Consider the following 19863-nt stretch of genomic DNA (forward strand, 5'->3'; position numbering starts at 1 on the left):
CACAGGTGATCAAAAGAATGACCCATTGCTTTATATCTGCCACAATGTCATTAGCCTGAAAAAAGTAACGCACGTGTTCCAAATATTAGGCCCAGTCCTCCACAGCCAGGTCAAAAAGAGTCCAGTTATCCAAACAGGGGCACAATACCTGAAAATGCCTTACCCCAGCGAAGCCAGCTGTTAGCAAGCAAGTTCCTTAAGGTCGTTCTTTTTCCTCATCGCCACTGAACTAACTCCTCAGAGGCCAGTGTCCCTTCACCAGATTCCCTTTCTTTGCAAACTCTATTTCACTCCTAGAGTGCTTCTGCTACACAGTCAGAATCAGGAGTGCCAGCAGACCTGACACTCCCATTTTTATATAAAGATGAGGTCCCCTGATTGGGCAGGCAATTATGACCTCAATCAGGGAGCTCATACTCAAAGAGGCCAATGTCATGGGCCTTGTTGAGGTCATTACAGGAAGGAAATTCTGCTGCCTCACGTGGTCTGGCCTACATGTGACTCCAGAGACATGTGGTTGATTCTAAAATGGCCCAGCAAGGGCAATTAGGGATGGGCACATCCCATGAAAGAATTTAAAACAATCTTGTGTAAAGATTTGTAGAATCATACCAGGCAAATATATGAACAGAAGTGAATTATTAATAGCCACTTGATACACTCACTAATTAACAAGGAGAGATTTTTGTTGCTGTCATTTACCTGTGTTAGAGGGGACAATGTTTGGAGAGACCAGGTCAGTCTATCAATGTTAACATTCCCACCCTACCATTTATACAAACAAGGGGGGATTTGTTTTTGGAACTCACTATTTGAGTAATTGTTAATGAAGCATCTATCCAGCTCACCCTGAAAAACAAGCCACATCATGGCTACCTGAAAAAGACTCTGCTTCCAATGCCTTTTGAGGAAGAGAATTCCAGAGTTTCATCCTTGAAATATCTAAATGGCGATCCATCGCTTCCCGGCCTTTTGGCTAAGATTGAGCATCAGATCAAGCCCAAGGTGGGATGCAATGTCTTATCTTGTCGGCTTGGATCCTGTTTGTATCTCGTGGGGACCATGAATTGGATTCAATTTGAATTTGGTTTTTGGAGTGAATAAGGAATGGATTTGGATTGGCCTGGTCCATTCTGAACATTGGCTTTGTAACTTTGAGAATGGAGTGAAAACATTGTTTTAAAATTAGACAAGGAACAGTCTGGGTAAAATGTTAATGTTTTCTCAGTAAATTATAGGGCAGAGTTTTATGGCCTTGCTCATCCCCAAAATCTCGCCTGAGGTCAACGGACCTTTCCATTGCCTGCCCCTCGCTGATTCCCCTGGCGGGCGGGACGATAAAATTCATCATTTGTATTAATGGTAGCTTAATGTTTTCCTCTCTAATACAGAGCAACTGTAAGTGAAAACATTACTTTGACCACAAGAGGACAGTGTGAACATAGGCCCCAATATTGCTTTTGTTTTGACCCACACTCGTTATTTTTCCAGATAACACCAACATTGACATACAAGAGAGACCTCCCTCCTACAACAGCTGAACATTGCAGCTAGTTTGAGGACAAGAGGTAAACCTTTTAGAACTGAGGTGAAGAGAAATTTCTTCACCCAGAGGGTGGTGAATGTGTGGAATTCGCTACCACTGAATGTAGTTGAGGCCAAAATGTTGTCTGATCTAGGGGTGGCACGGTGGCACAGTAGTTAGCTGCCTCACAGTGCCAGGGACCCAGGTTCGATTCCTGGCTTGGGTCGCTGTCTGTGTGGCGTTTGCATGTTCTCCACATGTCTGCGTGGGTTTCCTCCGGGTGCTCCAGTTTCCTCCCACAGCTCAAAGATGTGCTGGTTAGGTGTATTGGCCATGCTAAATTCTCCCTCAGTGTACACGAACAGGCGCCGCAGTGTGGTGACGAGGGGATTTTCACAGTAACTTAATTGCAGTGTAAATGTAAGCCTACTTGTGACACTAATAAATAAACTTAAGAAATTAGATATAGCTTTTGGGGCTAATGGGATCAGGGATATTGTGGGAGAGGGGGGAATCAGGATATTGAATTCGATGATCAGCCATGATAAAAATGAATGTTGGAGCAGACTCAAAGGGCTGAATGGCCTACTTCTGCTTCTAGTTTCTATTTTTGGGAACAGTTTCCCAGCAGCACCGGCCCTGAGGCCAGTTGTGAAGCTGCCTCCTAGCCCCCTGTCCACCTCACCAAGAGGTCAAAGGTTAATCAGGAATATCAAGTGGGCAGCATGGTGATGTCGCTGGAGATTTCCTCTCTGCCTCAGAGGTTGTTTCACCTCAAGGGCGTGACACTGTTAATCATACTGTTCAGAATAAACTGGACTGTATGGCCAACATACACAGCACCAAGGTCACTAACTCATCAAGAGTTGATAGCAAAAAGACATCATGGACATTGCCACTAATAGATTATTAGCTACGAGAGTTAATTTATTCAATTATGTGATTGTTATTAAATATTATGTGACTGTCATTGAATATTACACTGCAAAAAAACAAGGACGGCGCTGACAAGAAGAAAAATAAAATGTTTCACTAAATGGACAGAAGTAGTTTTCACTTTGGACATGGCCAATATACAGCCAGTCCAACTCTCCCTGGGCAACCAGGGCTGTGTCCACCGGCTGAAGGGAGTGCCTGGGATAATGACAGCATGGTTTCAGAGGGATCAGAGCCAATCACTGCATGACCTTTTCAGCCTTCAGCAAGCACCTTCAAGAAAGAGGAACTGGTCACTGATCGCCATGCTGTTTGTGGGATCTTCCTGTGCGATAACTGGCTGCCAAAGATGCCAACGTACCACCAACGTTGCCCCTGCAAAATCCTATAAATTCACCAGCAAGATTGGCATACCAACAAGAGCCAATCTCCAATATTGATGGGCCGAATGGCCTCCTTCTGCACTGTAGGGATTCTATGATTTTATTATATATTAATGGTAGCTTAATGTCCTCCTCTCTAATACAGAGCAACAGTAGGTGAAAACATTACTTTGATCACAATAGGACAGTGCGAACATGAGACCTAATACTGGATATAAATTGTCCCATTGGTAAGACACAGCATGGGTTCATGAAGGGAAGGTCATGTTTGACTAATTTGGTGGAATTCTTTGAGAACATTACATGTGCAGTGGACAATGGAGAACCTGTGGATGTGGTGTATCTGGATTTTCAGAAGGCATTTGACAAGGTGCTGCACCAAAGACTGCTACATAAGATAAAGGTGCACGGTGTTACGGGTAATGTATTAGCATGGATAGAGGATTGGTTAACTAACAGAAAGCAAAGAGTGGGGGTAAATGAGTGTTTTTCGAGTTGGCGATCAGTTACTAGTGCTGTGTGTCTCAGGGATCAGTGTTGGGACCGCAATTGTTTACGATTTACATGGATGATTTGGAGTTGGTCAACAGCAGGGTTCTGAGGAATGTGGAGGAACAGAGAGATCTTGGGGTTCATATCCACAGATCTCTGAAGGTTGCCACTCAAGTGGATAGAGCTGTGAAGAAGGCCTATAGTGTGTTAGCTTTTATTGTAAGAAGTTTAACAACACCAGGTTAAAGTCCAACAGGTTTATTTGGTAGCAAAAGCCACACAAGCTTTCGAAGCTCTAAGCCCCTTCTTCAGGTGAGTGGGAATTCTGTTCACAAACAGAGCTTATAAAGACACAGACTCAATTTACATGAATAATGGTTGGAATGCCAAAACTTACAACTAATCCAGTCTTTAAGAAACAAAACAATGGGAGTGGAGAGAGCATCAAGACAGGCTAAAAAGATGTGTATTGTCTCCAGACAAGACAGCCAGTGAAACTCTGCAGGTCCACGCAACTGTGGGAGTTACAAATAGTGTGACATGAACCCAATATCCCGGTTGAGGCCGTCCTTGTGTGTGCGGAACTTGGCTATCAAGCCAAGTTCCGCACACACAAGGACGGCCTCAACCGGGATATTGGGTTCATGTCACACTATTTGTAACTCCCACAGTTGCGTGGACCTGCAGAGTTTCACTGGCTGTCTTGTCTGGAGACACTACACATCTTTTTAGCCTGTCTTGATGCTCTCCCCACTCCCATTGTTTTGTTTCTTAAAGACTGGATTAGTTGTAAGTATTCGCATTCCAACCATTATTCATGTAAATTGAGTCTGTGTCTTTATAAGCTCTGTTTGTGAACAGAATTCCCACTCACCTGAAGAAGGGGCTTAGAGCTTCGAAAGCTTGTGTGGCTTTTGCTACCAAATAAACCTGTTGGACTTTAACCTGGTGTTGTTAAACTTCTTACTGTGTTTACCCCAGTCCAACGCCGGCATCTCCACATCTTAGCTTTTATTAACAGGGGGTTGGAGTTTAAGAGCCGTGGGGTTATGCTGCAACTGTACAGGACCTTGGTGAGACCACATTTGGAATATTGTGTGCAGTTATGGTCACCTCACTATAAGAAGGATGTGGAAGCGCTGGCAAGAGTGCAGACGAGATTTACCGGGATGCTGCCTGGTTTGGAGGGTAGGTCTTATGAGGAAAGGTTGAGGGAGTTAGGGCTTTTCTCTTTAGAGCGGAGGAGGATGAGAGGCGACTTAATAGAGGTTTATAAGATGATGAGGGGGATAGATAGAGTGGACATTCAGAGACTATTTCCTCGGGTGGATGTAGCTATTACTAGGGGCATAACTATAAGGTTCATGGTGGGAGATACAGGAAGGATGTCCGAGGAAGGTTCTTTACTCAGAGAGTGGTTGGGGTGTGGAATAGACTGCCTGCTTTGATAGTGGAGTCGGACACTTTAGGAACTTTCAAGCGGTTATTGGATAGGCACATGGAGCACACCAGAATGATAGGGAGTGGGATAGCTTGATCTTGGTTTCGGACAAAGCTCGGCACAACATCAAGGGCCGAAGGGCCTGTACTGTGCTGTACTGTTCTATGTTCTTGGGACCAAGTATAGTGTGTCAAAATTCGCAGATGACAATAAGATGAGTGGCAGAGCAAAGCGTGCAGAGAATGCTGAAAGTCTGCAAAGGGATATAGATAGTCTAAGTGAGTGGGCGAGGGTCTGGCAGATGGAGTACAATGTTGGTAAATGTGAGGTCATCCATTTTGGTAGGAATGTATGGACTATTATTTAAATGGTAAAAAATTGCAGCATGCTGCTGTGCAGAGGGACCTGGGTGTCCTTGTGCAAGAATCACAAGGAGTTGGTTTGCAGGTGCAGCAGGTAATTAAGAAGGCAAATGGAATTTTGTCCTTCATTGCTCAGAGGGATGGAGTTTAAAAACAGTGAGGTTATGTTGCAGCTGTATAAGGTGCTGGTGAGGCCACACTTGGAGTACTGTGTACAGTTTTGGTCTCCTTACTTGAGAAAGGATATACTGGCACTGGAGGGGATGCAGAGGAGATTCACTAGGTTGATTCTGGAGTTGAGAGGGTTGGCTTATGAGGAGAGACTGAGTAGACTGGGGCTATACTCATTGGAATTCCAAAGAATGAGGGGAGATCTTATAGAAACATATAGGATTATGGAGGGAATGGATACGATAGAAGCAGGGAAGTTGTTTCCACTGGCGGGTGAAACTAGAACTAGGGGGCATAGCCTCAAAATAAGGGGAAGCAGATTTAGGACTGAGTTGAGGAGGAACTTCTTCACAGAAAGGATTGTGAATCTATGGAATTCCCTGCCCAGTGAAACAGTTGAAGCTACCTCATTGAATGTTTTTAAGGCAAGGATAGATAGATTTTTGAACAGCAAAGGAATTAAGGGTTATGGCGGTTAAGTGGAACTGAGTCCACGAAAAGATCAGCCGTGATCTTATTGAATGGTGGAGCAGGCTCGAGGGGCCAGATGGCCTACTTCTGCTCCTAGTTCTTATGTTCTTGTGTTCTTAATATCTCCCAACATCTAGGCCAATATCCCCAGTATCGAGGCACTGACCACGCTCAATCAGCTGTGAGGGACGGGCCACATTGTCTATATACCTGACACGAGACTCCCGGAACAAGTGCTCTACTCCGAGCTCCATAATAGCAAGGGTTCACTTGCAGGGCAGAGGAAATGCTACAGGGACACTCTGAGAGCTTTCCTAAATAAATGCAACATCCCCATTTACACGTGGGAATCACTTGCCTTAGAACGCACAAACTGGAGAAGAAGCATCATGAAGGTGCCAATCACCTCGAGCGTCACCAAGTGGAGCACGCAGAGGCCAATAGTAAACAATGGAATGGGAGCGCAGAATCCAGAGCGTCCCACCCACCCACCCACCTCCCCAAACACCACCCGCCAAACCTGTGGCACAGTCTGCGGCTCCAGGATTGACTGTTCAACCATTGCAGAACCCACCTCCCCGAGTGGAAGCAAGTCACCCTCGAACAGGCTGCTGTATTTCTCCACATTAGAATAGTGATTATACTCATTAGCTAAAAATTTCTCACTGGGTCAGTCTGTGAATAGAAGAAGTTTTTACATAAATATAAGCGATCTCTTTCTGATGTACCGGCACTACAGCTGTAACCTAACCTACTGCATGCAAAGCCTCTAATGAGATACAATGTGATATCAATAAGAGCCTTATCAGCTTCTGGAATAAGCCACGGTGGCACAGTGGTTAGCACTGCTGCCTCACAGCGCCAGGGACCCAGATTCAATTCTGGCCTTGGGTCACTGATTGTGTGGAGTTTGCACATTCTCCCTGTGTCTGCGTGGGTTTCCTCTGGGTGCTCTGGTTTCCTTCCATACTCCAAAGATGTGTAGGTTAGATGCATTGGCCATGCTAAATTTCCCCTTTGGCCATACTAAATTGCCCCTTAGTGTCCAAAGATGTGCAGGTTAGATGGATTGGCCATGCTAAATTGCCTCTTTGTGTCCAAAGATGCGTAGGTTAGGTGGATTGGCCATGCTAAGTTGCCCCTTAGTGTCCAAAGATATGTAGGTTAGGTGGATTGGCCATGCTAAATTTCCCCTTAGTGTCCCGAGATGTGTAAATTAGATGGATTGGTACAAATGATACTTGTCACCTATCAGCCCAAATCTGAATATTGTCCAGGTCCTGCTGCATGCTTTGGGTATGAACTGCTTAAGCTGAAAGATGATTGCAAACACCTTCGCCTTGTCTATTGCACAGAGGGGCCAGGCCTGCCATCATTGAGAATGCATTTGGATTCTCTTCCTCTGGTTTGTTGTTTAACCGTCCACCACAATTCACTGGATGTGGCGTGACAGCAGAGCTGTGATCTAATCTGGATGTTGTGGAGTTGCGTGCCTTTAGCTGAGCATCAAAGATTTAAATGTATTTTTCTCCGATGCTTTGGCTCAAGTTAGACAGAAGCTAGCAGGCATTAATCGCTCTTTAGCTCTATAATCAGATTAGAGAGTAAGAGAATGTGATGGAGTTATTTAAAACGTAGCGCTGGATTTTCCTGCTGCTTTTGGCTGCTCCATGTCAGGATCGGCCTAAGCCTCCATTGAGTGGTGGCCTCACCATGTGATGAGGGGCCTCTTCATCCAAGACAGAGGCTAACAATGAGCCTCTAACTGGGGTCTTACCCAGTGTCGAATCATAGAATCATACAGCGCAGAAGAGGTCCTTCAGCCCATCGAGTCCACACTAACAATATCTAGAATCATAGAATCATACAGCGCAGAAGAGGTCCTTCAGCCCATCGGGTCAGCACCGACACATTAGAAACACCTGAACTCCCACCTAATCCCATCTGCCAGCACTTGGCCCATAGCCCTGAATGTTATGATGTGCCAAGTGCTCATCCAGGTACTTTTTAAAGGACGTGAGGCATCCCACCTCCACCACCCTCCCAGGCAGCGCATTCCAGACCATCACCACCCTCTGGGTAAAAAGGTTATTCCTCAAATCCCCCCTAAACCTCCTGCCCCTCACCTTGATCCTGTGTCCCCTCGTGACTGACCCTTCAACTAAGGGGAACAGCTGCTCCTTACCCACTCTGTCCATGTCTCTCATAACCTTGGGCACCCCGTGGTAGCGGCTATACACCACCAGGAACGTCACACAGAAGTGGGAATGGTTTGTGAACATTCCTAACATGGCTACCCCCTATTTTCTCACACACACGCACGCAGAGCCCCCTCCCCCCAGCCCCCTCTGCCAAGTCCATTTCCACAAGGCCAGGAAAATCAGCCCATTGTCAGAAACCGCGAAACATTTTAACCACCAGATGGCGTCTACGAGCCACACAAAATCTCAAAGAAAGTAAAGTTTAAATATTAGTCACAAGTAAGGCTTACATTAACAATGAAGTTACTGTGTGAAATTCCCCTAGTTACCACTCTCTGGCGGCTGTTCGGGTCAATGCACCTAACCAGCACGTCTTTCAGACTGTGGGAGGAAACCGGAGCAAATCCACGCAGACACGGGGAGAACGTGCAGACTCCACTCAGACTCTGGCCCAGACCTGGGAATCAAACCCAGGTCCCTGGCACTGAGGCAGCAATGCTAACCACTGTGCCACCGCTCTGGTTATTGACATTTACCCAGTTTTACTGCAGCATCTTTCTACAGTCAGTGGAGTAATTGATGTGCTCCAACATGCATTTCAATTCTATTGTTCCGCAAGTGTTTCCGAGATTGAGTTCATAAGACTGTCATTCTCCAGGTATGATGTGGAGATGCCGGCGTTGGACAGGGTCGGGCCCGGTAAGAAGTCTCACAACACCAGGTTAAAGTCCGACAGGACTCACTCACGCAGGGGCAGCGCTCCGAAAGCTTGTGATTCCAACTAAACCTGTTGGACTTTAACCTAGTGGAGTGAGACTTCTTACCGTTCTCCAGGTACACATAGAATGAACAAGCTGCATGGGTTTTATTGAACTTAGGGGCCTGGTGTGTAAAAATTGTACCTTTAGAATAATTATGATCATAATAGCAACTGGATAAATCTATACAAAGGTGGTGTATTGGATAACTGTAAGCATTGTATATACCTGGTAAATCTACATTTCATTGCTTATTGCAAGATTGGGAGGGCATGGTGGCGCAGTGGTCAGCACTGTTGCCTCAGAGCACTAGGGACCTGGGTTCGATTTCCCACCTGGGTCACTGTCTGTGTGGAGTTTGCACGTTCTCCCCGTGTCTGCGCGGGTTTCCTCCGGGTGCTCCAGTTTCCTCCCACAGTCTGAAAGACGTGCTGGTTAGGTGCATTGACCCGAACAGGTACCGTAGTGTGGTGACTAGGGGAATTTCACAGTAACTTCATTGCAGTGTGAATGTAAGCTTTACCTGTGACTAATAAATAAACTTTAAATGGGTGTTGAAGTATACCAGGTAAATGTGCACACAATTTGCCTTAGATTTTATAGAAAACATTGAGACTTTATCCAGTTTTCCCTGTTAAAAATCTTATTTTATAAGAATGTGAGAAAGAGAAGCAGGAATAGGCCACACAACCCCTTGATCTTGCTGATATTCTATCTCAGCACTACTCTCCCACCTGGTCCCCATATTCCTGAGGCAAAACAGAAAGTGCTGGAAATACTCCGCAGTCCTGCTGCGTCAGTGGAGAGCAAAACAGAGTTAATGCTTCAGGCCAGTAATTTTTCATCATATTCCTTGATTGGTTAGCACTGCTGCCTCATAGCGCCAGGGACCCGGGTTCGATTCCCGGCTTGGGTCACTGTCTGTGTGGAGTCTGCACATTCTCCCCATACATAGGGCAGAAGGAAAGGAGAGAGTGCAGAATGTAGTGTTACAGTCATAGCTAGCGTGTAGGGGAAGATCAACTTATTGCGAAGTAGGTTCATTCAAAAGTCTGATGGCAGCAGGGAAGAAGCTGTTCTTGAGTCAGTTGGGACATGACCTCAGACTTTTGTATCTTTTTCCTGACAGAAGAAGGTGGAAGAGAGAATGTCCAGGGGTGCGTGGGGATCCTTGATTATGCTGGCTGCTTTTCTGAGGCAGTGGGAATTGTAGCCAGACTCAACCCAACACCACAAATTACTTGAATAGATTTTCATTTTGTCATTGAATATCTTAGTTTAAAAAGCAGATACTTCATTCTGCTGCTTGCTGAGTAATCAAATACTGACCCAGATTCAATGGAAGCAGACAGCCTAGAGTCTAGATAGCAGAGATATGGTCTTTGGTCACCAAAGGCTCTGTGTACTGTGCTTAATTCAATAGAAGTACAGAACACAGAGTGAGTGAATGTGGAGGTGTTATTCTTTCCAGTGTTTGTTCTCAAGCTATGAAGTTACACACTGTATTATATCTGTTTACTGTCCTTGTTTAGATAACTGGACTTGGAGTACAATCAACAGTGTACATTTCACGGCCTTTGAAAAAGAAGCATTGGAAACTCTGAGCCTCAGAGTATTCACATTCTGCCTTGCTGTTAGACTCCTGCCTCTGCTCCAGTCCTGGATCTGTGTCAGGAACTGTCTATCTGGGCACCTACACAATGAATTGTTCACTGATTACAGCAACGTAACCCATCTTCAGTGACCGCTCCTGCCAGGTGGGAATCAAGTGGGAAAGCCGCTACTGTGGGCTCAGCTCCTTGAAGGGCTTTAGTTGTGTTCCCAGTGATGAGCGGTTGGTACATTGGAGAACAGTGACGGCAGGGAAAGCAAATCTCCGACACCAGTAGCCATGGCAGCTCCTTGGGCAGCATGGTGGCACAGTGATTACTATTGCTGCCTCACAGCGCCAGGGACCTGGGTTCAATTCCCGGTTCGGGTCACTGTGTGTGCGGAGTCTGCACGTTCTCCCTGTGTCTGCGTGGGTTACCTCCAGGTGTTCCGTTTCCTCCCACAGTCCAAAGGTGTGTGGGTTAGGTGGATTGGCCATTAGTGTCAAGGGGGAAATGCATGAGGTGATGGGGATGGGGCTTGGGTGGGATTGTGTTCGGTGCAGACTCGATGGACTGAATGGCCTCCTTCTGCACTGTAGGATTCTATGATTGTCTTTACACAGCCGCCATTTTGGCATTCGATCCAGGCCATAATGACCCCTTCGTTAATTGGCCAGTGTAGGCTGAAGTGAGGCTGTAAAGAGAAAGAGTGCATCTATGGAAAGGACAGGTAACAAGGGTGCAGGAAATACTTTTCCGATGTCGACCTTCAGTGACACATCGCACACAATGACACATCAACTGGCAGCATCACACTCTTGGAGCAGGGTCAAGGCAATCCAGGTGCATTGTGGGACTGACTTTTAATTGGTGTTAAGGTTCGGGTGGTAATGATCTGAACATTTCAGAGATGCCTCACCCTTAAACATCACGGCATTTTGAGCAGCTTATAACGTCAAGGCAAGCTAGATTGCTAAGCAGCATTGCATAATGTCTGCACTCTGTTCTCATGGTGAGGGCCAGGCTTCATTTCAGAAGGAGCCCAAGGCCCAAAGGTCCAGTGGGACCTTAACCAATTGCCACAATGGTGTGGGGCTTTGGTGGGAGCACACCTGAACACTGTGTGCAGTCCTGGTGGTCTTTCATAGTTAAGGAAGGATTTACTAGCATTGGAGGCAGCCACCACTCACTGAGTTAGTCCCTGGGATGAGAGGGTTGTCCTGCAATCAGAATCGGCATCGTATAGCTTTGATGTTGCCCGCAGCTCATTACGGATCCCTAATGAATCCATTGGGATGCGAAATTAATGGGTAACTGTCTGAGCTCCAGCACAATCTGAAAACAGTCAAATTCTCTCTTCCTTTCAGTTCTATAAAAAACTGTAAAAAAGAGAAAGAGGCCCGGAATCTTCCATGTCAGTAACTAATCTGCATCCATTTGGAATATTGTGTGCAGTTCTGGTCACCTCACTATAAGAAGGATGTGGAAGCGCTGGAAAGAGTGCAGAGGAGATTTACCGGGATGCTGCCTGGTTTGGAGGGTAGGTCTTATGAGGAAAGGTTAAGGGAGCTAGGGCTGTTCTCTCTGGAGTGGAGGAGGCTGAGGGGAGACTTAATAGAGGTTTATAAAATGATGAAGGGGATAGATAGAGTGAATGTTCAAAGACTATTTCCTCGGGTGGATGGAGCTATTACAAGGGGGCATAACTATAGGGTTCATGGTGGGAGATATAGGAAGGACATCAGAGGTAGGTTCTTTACGCAGAGAGTGGTTGGGGTGTGGAATGGACTGCCTGCAGTGATAGTGGAGTCAGACACTTTAGGAACATTTAAGCGGTTATTGGATAGGCACATGGAGCACACCAGGATGATAGGGAGTGGGATAGCTTGATCTTGGTTTCAGATAAAGCTCGGCACAACATTGTGGGCCGAAGGGCCTGTTCTGTGCTGTACTGTTCTATGTCTATGTTCTATGACAAGCGAAGGATTGCCGTTCCTGATATTTTCTATAAAACACTTGCTGCATTCAGGAAGACAACCGGAATAAATTTAGGATCCTCCTTAGAGCTTGTGGCAAACTTGTGTCTTCCTTTTACGACTTTATCTGTTCAATATTCTCTTCCCCTTATGGGGCCTCAGGTACTTCATTCCGTGTGAGCAGGGCCACTGAGTATAAGCAAACTATTTGACTATGGGGCAACGCCCTATCCCTGATCGATCTACACACCTAGATTTACCTGGACAGCTATTACTAACGGGGTTCCAGTTGAATTTTCCCTCTCTTTAGCCTATTGATATGAAGAATCATAGCATCACTATAGTGTAGAAGGAGGCCATTCAGCCCATCGAGTCTGCACCAACCACAATCCCACCTATTCCCATAACCCCTCATATTTACCCTGCTAGTCCCCCTGACACTAGCGTTAATTTAGCATGGCCAATCAACCAAACCCGCACATCTCTGGAGTGTGAGAGGAAACCGGAGCATCCGGAGGAACCCACGCAGACACGGGGAGAACGTGATTTGATTTGATTTGATTTATTATTGTCACATGTATTAACATGCAGTGAAAAGTATTGTTTCTTGCGCTCTATACAGACAAAACATACCATTCATAGAGAAGGAAATGAGAGTGCAGAATGTAGTGTTACAGTCATAGCTAGGATGTAGAGAAAGATCAACTTAATGCAAGGTAAGTCCATTCAAAAGTCTGACAGCAGCAGGGAAGAAGCTGTTCTTGAGTTGGTTGGTATGTGACCTCACACTTTTGTATCTTTTTCCCAAAGGAAGAAGGTAGAAGAGAGAATGTCCGGGGTGCGTGGGATCCTTAATTATGCTGGCTGCTTTGCCGAGGCAGTGAGACGTGTAGACAGAGTCAATGGATGGGAGGCTGGTTTGCGTGATGGATTGGGTTACATTCATGACCTCTTGTAGTTTCTTGCGGTCTTGGGCAGAGCAGGAGCCATACCAAGCTGTGATACAACCAGAAAGAATGCTTTCTATGGTGCATCTGTAAAAGTTGCAGAGAGTCGTAGCTGACATGCCAAATTTCCTTAGTCTCTGAGAAAGTAGAGGTGTTGGTGGGCTTTATTAACTATAGTGTCAGCATGGGGGGGACCAGGACAGGTTGTTGGTGATCTGGACACCTAAAAACTTGAAGCTCTCGACTCTTTGTCCCCATTGATGTAGACAGGGGCATGTTCTTCTTTACGCTTCCTGAAGTTGATGACAATCTCCTTCGTTTTGTTGACATTGAGGGTGAGATTATTGTTGCCGCACCAGTTCACCAGATTCTCTATCTCATTCCTGTTCTCTGTCTCGTCATTGTTTGAGATCCGACCCACTACGGTGGTGTCATCAGCAAACTTGAAAATCGAATTGGAGGGGAATTTGGCCGCACAGTCATAAGTGTATAAGGAGTATAAGTAGGGGGCTGAGAACACAGCCTTGTGGGGCACCAGTCTTGAGGATTATCGTGGAGGAGGTGCTGTTGCCTATCCTTACTGATTGTGGTCTGTGAGTTAGGAAGTTCAGAAGCCAGTCGCAGAGGGAGGTGCCGAGGCCCAGGCCACAGAGTTTGGAGATGAGTTTCACGGGAATAAGTCCACACAGACAGCCACCCGAAGCTGGAATTGAACTCAGGTCCCTGGTGCTGTGAGGCAGCAGAGCTCACCACTGTGCCACCGTGCCACCCTGCTGGAATAATCCCTGCCTGAGGGGTGTTAGCACAGCACAGAGCAGGCAATGATCCTGGGATCATGCTCAGCTGTAAGGCTTCAGTTCAACAGCTAGTAGTCATAAGAACATAAGAAATGAGAGCTGGAGTCAGCTTGTTCCGCCGAGATCATGGCTGATCTTTCTCCTTCAACACCATTTTCCTGCACTACCCCTGTAGTCCCTTATCATTTTGTAGATATCGGTCAATCCCAGTCTCGAATATCATTTGAGTGATATGATTCAAGATCTGTTCTATTGGCACAGGCCAGAATACCAAAGAGAAGCTTCCTTGTGGGAAGAGAATTTGAGGCCAGCTTCATGAACTTCTCCGTTCTCCGGTGCATGACATCATAGACATAGAATCCCTCAAGTGTAGATGGAGGCCATTCAGCCCATCGAATCTGCACCGACTCTTGGACAGACATCTCCGACAGGTTAACCAGGCCCCCACCACCCCCCGTCATATCCCCATAGCCCCATGCATGTACGCCGGTAATCCCATTAACCTACACATCTTTGGACACTAAGGGGCAATTTAGCTTGGTCAATCCACCTAACCCGCACATCTTTGGACACAAGGAGACACAAGGAGCAGGAGAGGAAGAACTAACGCCAAGCCAAGAGCAATATTTTATATTATCATCTATCAACGTGTCTTTCCTTTGTCTATTGTAAGCGACTGGTGTCAGTGTCTCACAATCCAAATGGGGTCTCAGTCCTCATATCCAAGTGGTTGTGATGTTTATTATGATGGGAGAAATATTTAGCAGTCTCTGCAGCTTGCCCTGACCCTGCTGCAGTTTCTGAAGCATAAACACTTCGCCCCAGTCAAGAGGGAAGCAATTAGGCCGCAGAGTCACAAGTTATGGAAAAAGGTACCTTTCCATTTCTGAGTAATATCCAGCTATGAGGCTGCTTATTAGCAGCTGGCTTTCTTCCACAGACCTTGCCAAGTGCTTTGTAAATGAGATACAAAATCAAGTTACAGAATGCTCTTGTATGCCCTGTTTGAGAGCAGATATCCACTCCATCTGACGAAGGAGCAGCACTCCGAAAGCTAATGACATTTGCTACCAAATAAACCTGTTGGACTTTAACCAGGTGTTACATCTCCACTCTATAACTAAGCCAGTTCTGTATCCATCTAGCCAGCCCACCCCGAATCCCATGTGATTTTAGTTTTTGTATCAGTCTGCCATGTGGGATCTTGTCAAATACCTTACTAAAGTCCATATAAACTACATCCACAGCCCTTCCCTCATCAATTATCTTTGTCAGCTCTTCAAAAATCTCAATCAAGTTGGTGAGACATGACCATTCCCGTACAAAACCATGCTGCCTGTCACTAACTAATCCATTTTCTTCCAAATGTACGTATATCCTGTCCCTCAGTATCTTCTCCAAAAGCTTCCTCACCACTGACGTCAGGCTCACCAGCCTATAATTTCCTGGATTATCCCTGCTACATTTCTTAAACAAGGGAACAACATTGACTATTCTGCAGTCCTCTGGAACCTCGCCTGTGGTCAAAGCAGATGTGAAGATATCTGTTAAAGCCCCAACTATTTATTTCCTTGCCTCTCGCAGTAACCTGGGATAGATCCTATCTGGCCCTGGGGACTTGTCTACTTTAATGCAATTTGGATGCTTCCTCCTGCGATATATTGACATTCTCTAGAGCATTCATCCACCTATCCCTGACCTCAACATGCGTCATGTCCTTCTCCTTGGTGAATACCTATACAAAGTACTCATTAAGAACCTCACCCCTTCCTGTGGCTCCACACATAACTTCCTTCTATAGTCCTTGAGTGGGCCTAGTCTTTCTCTTGCTACCCTCTTGCTCCTAATATATGCATAAAAAGCCTCATGATTCTCCTTGACCCTCTTTGCTAAAGACATTTCATGGCCCCTTTTAACCCTCCTAATTCTGCTTTTAAGTTCCTTCCTACTTTCACTATACTCCTCAAGGGCTTTGTCAGTTTTTGGATATCTAGACCTATCGTATCCTGCCTTTTTCCTTTTGACTAAGCTTACAATTTCCCTTGTCATCCATGGTTCCTGAATCCTGCCATTTCTATCCTTCATTTTTGCGGGGACATAACTATCCTGCACTTCAATCAATTGGCCTTTAAAAGCCTCCCACATGCCAGACGTGGATTTACCCTCAAATAACCACTCCCAATCCACATTCCCCAGTTCCTGTCTAATTTGAATGTAATTGGTCTTCGCCCAATTAAACACCCTCACCCGAGGGCCACTCTTGTCCTTATCCGTGACTACCTGAAATCTCATGGAATTATGGTTGCGAAGCCCAAAATGCTCCCCCACTGAATCATCTGGCCTGTCTCATTCCCCAATACCAAGTCTAGTATGGCCCCCTCCCTGGTTGGATTGTCAACATACTGTATCAAAAAGTCCTCCTGAGCACATCTAACAAATTGCTCTCCATCCGAGCTCCTGGTTGTAAGGGAGTCCCAGTCAATATGGGGGATGTTAAAGTCACCCAACCACAGGTACCCTGCTTTTTTCACACCTTTTCAGTATCTGACTACACAGCTGCTCCTCTGTCTCCTGCGGGCTGTTGGGAGGTTTAGAGTACACTCCCAACATTGTGGTTCACTCTTCCTATTCCTGAGCTCCACCCATGATGCCTCACTACAAGATCCCTCCAATGTGTCCTCCCTCAACACAGCTGTGATGTGCTCCCTATTCAGCAATGCAACTCCCTTTTGTTTCCCCTTCTGTCCCGTCTAAAATAACGCTATCCCAGAATGTTAAACTGCCAGTCCTGTACCTCCTTTAACCATGTCTCCATAATTGCAATAACATCATAATTCCATGCAGTTATCCAGGCTCTCAGTTCATCTCTCTTACCTGTTATACATCTTGCAAATGCACTCCAGGCCTCCCTCTGCCTGCTCTTACTCTGCACTATGTTTATCTCAGTCTCACTTTTTGTCCCCAGTCCCTAAACTTACTGGCCTGCTGTTCCAGTTCCCACCCCCCAGCCTCACTAGTTTAAACCTTCCTGAACAGCACTAGCAAACCTTGCCATGCTAAACGTACGGGGATAGAGAGATGGCCTTGATGGGATGCACTTTCAGAGAGTCAATGCAGCTCTCACCTGGTAGGAAGGACTTTGCAGGATGGACTGAGCAGAGTTGCTATTGTCATTTCTGGTTGACACCAGATGATCCATTCAGTTTCATTCCTTTTAGACTTTGTGGTTTGATACAACTGAGTTTGAGTTATTTGGCCATTTCAGAGGGCATTTAGGAGTCAACTACATTGCTGTGGATTTGGAGTCACATGTAGGCCAGACCAGAGCAGATAAGGGCAGCAGATTTCCTTCAAGGAATTTCCGAAAGGACATTACTGAACTAAGAATTTTTATGACAATCATGTCATGGTAACCTTACACTTTTAATTCCAGATTAACAATCAGCACAAAGTTGACTTCTTTTTAGTCAATTACCCATCCCTAATTGCCCTCGGGAAGATGGTGGTGAGCTGCCTTCTTGAATCACTGCAGTCCCTGAGGTGTAGGTACACCAACAGTGCTGTTAGGATTAAGAGTAAGAAGTTTAACAACACTAGGTTAAAGTCCAACAGGTTTATTTGGTAGCAAAAGCCACACTTTACAAAAACCACACAAAAGCCACGTGTGGCTTTTGCTACCAAATAAACCTGTTGGACTTTAACCTGGTGTTGTTAAACTTCTTACTGTGTTTACCCCAGTCCAACGCCAGCATCTCCACATCAGGATTAAGAGTTCCAGGATTTTGACCCAGCAACAGTGAAGGAACGGCGATATATTTCTGAGTCAGGATGGTGAGTGACTTGCGAGGGGAACTTCCAGGTGGTGGGGTTCCCATGTAGCTGCTACTTTTGTCCTTCTTGCAGAGGTTGCAGGTTTGGAAGGTGCTGTCTGAGGAATCATGGAGAGTTGCTGCAGTGCATTTGGTAGGTAATCACACTGCTGCCACTGTACACCAGGAGTGAAGGGAGTGCATGTGGAATTGTGTATGTTTAATAATGATGGATGAGCTGTCATGTTTCTTGAATGTTGTTGGAGCTGCATTCTGGTTTGTGCCTTTTAGACAGGCTCTGGGCAAGCATGGTACATTGGGGAAACCATGCAGACGCTACGACAACGGATGAATGAACACCGCTCGACAATCATCAGGCAAGACTGTTCTCTTCCTAATGGGGAGCACTTCAGCGGTCATGGGCATTCAGCCTCTGATCTCCGGGTAAGCGTTCTCCAAGGCGGCCTTCACGACACACGACAGCGCAGAGTCGCTGAGCAGAGACTGATAGCCAGGTTCCGCACACATGAGGACGACCTCAACTGGGATATTGGGTTCATGTCACACTATCTGTAACCCCCACAACTTGCCTGGATGTGCAAAATCTCACTAGCTGTCCTGTCTGGAGACAATACACATCTCTTTAACCTGTGCTTAATGCTCCCTCCACTCACATTGTCTGTACCTTTAAGACTTGATTAGCTGTAAAGACTCACATTCCAATCATTATTCATGTAAATTGAGTTTGTGTCTTTGTGCCTGTGGAACAGCCTGTTCCGAAAGCTAGTGGCTTTTGCTACCAAATAAACCTGTTGGACTTTAACCTGGTGTAGTTAGACTTCTTACAGGCTTTGGAGAGTCCGGAGATGAGTTTAATGCCACAGGATTCTCAGCATCTAACCTGCTTTTGTGGCCACAGTATTTATATGGCTAATCCAGTGGTAACCACTCCCCCCCCTTCCCCCCATAGGATGTTTATAATGGGGATTCAGTGACGGTAGCGCCATTGAATGTCAAGGGGAGATGGTTGGATTCTCTTGGAGATAGTCATTACCTGGTACTTGTGACACACACGTTACTAGCCACTTTTCAGCCCAGGCCTGAATGTTATCCAGGTCATGCTGCACATGGGCACAGACTGCTTCAGGATCTGAGGAGTAAAGGGGAAGATTGAAGCATGGGGAGAGGCAGGGCCTGGGGATGGTCAGGCAGTGGGATTTGTTTTGAGAGACAAGGCAGAACATCACATTCATCTATCACCACCTGGGAGCCAAATCACAAAACATATAGAGTGGGATTTTCCAGCCACGCACGCGCCAAAACCTGAAAATTGCGCCCGAGGTAAACGGACCTTTGCAAGGTCCATACCCCGCCTGGTACGATTCCCACGGCAGGCGGGATGGGAAAATTCCCCCATACTGTCAGCATGGCTCAGTTGCTTGCACTCACACCTCATCAGTCAGCAAGATGTAGTTTCAAATTCCCCATTCTAGAACCGGAGCTTGAGTAAATAATGTGAGCTGATATATTGAATTCAGGAGTTGGGAAGTCTTGTTGAAGTTGTACAAGACATTAGTAAGGCCACACTTGGAATACTGTGTACAGTTCTAGTCACCCTATTATAGAAAATATATTATTAAACTAGAAAGAGTGCCGAAAAGATTTACTAGGATGCTACCGGGACTTGATGGTTTGAGTTATAAGGAGAAGCTGGATAAAATGGGACTTTTTTCTCTGGAGCATAGGAGGCTTAGGGGTGATCTTATAGAGGTCTATAAAATAATGAGGTGCACAGATCAGCTAGATAGTCAATATCTTTTCCCAAAGGTAGGGGAAAACTAGAGGGCATAGGTTTAAGGTGAGAGGGGAGAGATACAAAAGTGTCCAGAGGGGCAATTCTTTCACACAGAGGGTGGTGAGTGTCTGGAACAAGCTGCCAGAGGTGGTAGTAGAGGCGGGTACAATTTTGTCTTTTAAAAAGCATTTAGACAGTTACATGGGC

The sequence above is a fragment of the Mustelus asterias genome, chromosome 5, assembly GCF_964213995.1.
Source record: "Mustelus asterias chromosome 5, sMusAst1.hap1.1, whole genome shotgun sequence".
NCBI classification, from domain to species: Eukaryota; Metazoa; Chordata; class Chondrichthyes; order Carcharhiniformes; family Triakidae; genus Mustelus; species Mustelus asterias.